General features: G+C 41.1%; 1 long non-coding RNA gene across 1 annotated transcript in view; it reads left to right on the top strand.

Annotated features, from left to right (window-relative positions):
• The window catches only part of LOC112549164, a 5,883-nt gene extending 3,774 nt beyond the window's left edge, over positions 1 to 2,109 (top strand). The window contains exon 4 of the long non-coding RNA XR_003092501.1: positions 1,966 to 2,109. This is a non-coding gene — a long non-coding RNA (uncharacterized LOC112549164). The remainder of the gene's footprint in view (positions 1 to 1,965) is intronic.
• Positions 2,110 to 2,933: the final 824 nt, after the last annotated feature.

Here is a 2,933-nt window from a genome sequence, read left to right on the forward strand (position 1 = left end):
CTGGTTTCAGCAGCCTTAGGAGCACCCTTAAGCTCCTGACCCAGGCCAGTGCAGGCTTCTGCCTGTCTTGGCCACCTGAGCATTCAGTGTCAGTTCAACTTATCAATTCAATCTACACAGCTTAGAAAAACCTGCAAAGATTGAATCAATTTTGCTTCAAGCTTGTTGAACCTCTATACTTGGCCCAAATGACTGGACAACAGTTAAAAGTACATTTGGGAGATCAGGATTTAGCTCCCAGCACTTCCCAGACAAGGTACTTCTATTTTACAATTTTCTGTCTGTACCTTAACTAACAGAGAGGATGTGTTTGTGCAAACTTTGACTGACACTTGTTTGGGACTAAAAAATTGTGGTGATGTGAACCATGTGAGTACCTAGAGAGAAAGTTTAGGAGGAGGCTTAGAAATGTGTTCCATGAAGCGGCTAATTTAATTTTGGAGGTTCTTACACTTTGTGCACCTGCAGAATATTAAACTTAAATATTTTGAAAATTATTGACTGGGTATAATAGGCAAGGCAGGTATCAACTGGGAGGTTTCTCATAAACCGCCACTTCATTTGTTTAGAACAAGAACCTTTAATGCAGCAGTTTCACCCTATCAAAAGGTTTGTTGGCATCCAGACTTTTTAGTTGAACCTGGTCACTCATTAAAATGTCACTCTCATTAATTGGCCTACTCAAGCAAATGAGCCTTGAATGCTTATTTGCATTAGCAGCTAAAGTCATTTAACCTCAATTTTCTGCTTGCAGTCTCATTATTTATAAATAAAGAATAAAAAAAGGGGAGATGGGTGGAAAACCCTGATGTTCTAGGTTTATTTTTGATGTAGCTGATGTTAGACATGATTAAACATTACCTGAGGTTTCTTTAGTCTGTTAAGGCAAAATATGGTCGTAAGTTGGACAGGTAGAACCAGGTAGAAAGGTGGACAGGTAGAAAATTAAATAATTAAGGACATACGTAGCAAAAGAGGAAATGATAAACAAACATGGATGGATTAAGTAACAAGCCTCTCTTCACCGTCAATAGAACACTGTCAGGACCAACACACTGAAGCATGCTTGTACCCTACTTTCCAAAACAATGCAACTTGCCTTTGTGAAGACCTGAGCAGATGCCAGTAAACTCTTGTCGAGTGTCCCTCTGAGGTGGCCACATCACATTTGTTTCAAGTTGGAGTGCACCTGGCATGCTTCACTGTGCTGCTCTCCGGTGTGGCCTTCTTACTGTACAGGAAGGCTGGATGAAGTGTTTTGGATTATTTCATTTGTTGGAGTCCTGTGTTTTGAAGGAAGGACCTTCCTCTTGCCCCAGTGCCTTGCTTGTCTATATCATGTTCAACTTTTAATAAGAAACTTGGCTGGTATCATGGATTTTAACCTAAAGGAAGTGATTATGTTTTCAAGAGGACTGAACATTAGACTTGTGAAAACTTTATCTCCTGCTCTTTCGTGTTTGTTAAAAAAAAATGTGGGCCTCTTCATACCCTCTCAGATAAGTTCTAGTAGAGCAGAAGTTGGCAATTTATAGTCTGCAGGTTGGATCTGGCCTGGGAAAGTCCAGCCTGGCCTGGGGCAGCACAAGGGATTGGGCAGTGCACAGCTGCCCTGAGCCACCCAGACTTGCTGCAGCAGCATCCTCCACAGCCTTCCCTGCTGCTCTCTTCTGCCTGTTCTTACCCTCATTGAAGGAGGCCTGAACAGCTTTGGCAAGGGTAAGTGCAGGTGGCTTGAGCTGCCCAGGGGGCATAGATTTGCAGCCTGCAGCAGGGTACTGTCACAACCTCCAGCCTGCAAGGGCAAAATGTTGCCAATCCATGTAGTGGAGGATGTGCAGTTGCATCAAATAAAATTTCTTTCTGTGAAATTCAGTGTTTTAATGGCACTTTTTCTTATACAGAAAAAGAGAAATTTTGATTTACTGTTATTACTATAATTAAATTGAGAACCATTTTATTTAGCTGTGTGGTGAAGAAGAACAGAAGTAAGAGAATGCATCCTCCAGTAGACACGTCAGAACCAAGTGTCACATCTTCCAGTGAATCTAATGAGGAAGACATGTCGCAGGAGTAAAATACATATATATTCTGGTGGTTAAAAAAGTAAGGACATATTTTATACTATATTAAATACAATGAATATATACATTGGACTCTTACTACATACTTTCCAGTTGTGTTTACTGAAACATAATTTAATGTATATAAAAATAAGAGATAAATGGGTAAAAGGACAGAGGTGGGAAACAAAACTGGAGAAGCAAGTAACATGGTCAAAACACCTCAAATGAGAGGTTTCTTTTCTTATAGAAGAGAGGGGGGTAAGCTTTTTTTTCTGAAGCACTTCTAGGGCTAACCAGCCTGACCATATGTAGGAACTAGCTAGGGTGTTCTGTTCATCATTACCTCAGTGTTGCCACTGGATTTATAAACGAGCCCCATTACCTTGCTCTGGGTAGGCCTAACCTTTCTGAGACTGAGCATGACCCCTTCCATTTGATAATAGGTAAGTTTTATTGATACACAGTGATAGCAGGTAAGATTAATGCAAGCAAAATGATTACACAGTCCTACTTATCTACCAGTCCTAGGGTTTCACAAGGAAATGGTATAGCTGGCTGGTATGCAAGTGCCGCCTCGTGGTTCTTGCTTTAATTGGGACTTCTGCAGCCTTGGAGGTTGTGAGGGTCAATGCCCTCTTTTGCCACACAATGGGCCGGGTGAGTTGGGCTGGTGGTGTGGCCTCAGGATCCCCCCCTTTTCTATTCTTTCTCCTGATGACTCTTCATTTCTAGGTACCATTGATTGGTTTCCCTGTGGTTGTCATGCTATTCATGTTTTGCTCTGTCAGCTTAATCTTTTGCTTTTTTTTTTTTTTAAACAAATCACATGTACACGTTCTAATTTGGTCATTTGCAGGTGTCTTAATT

This window comes from Alligator sinensis, unplaced genomic scaffold, assembly GCF_000455745.1.
Source record: "Alligator sinensis unplaced genomic scaffold, ASM45574v1 scaffold288_1, whole genome shotgun sequence".
NCBI lineage: Eukaryota > Metazoa > Chordata > Crocodylia > Alligatoridae > Alligator > Alligator sinensis.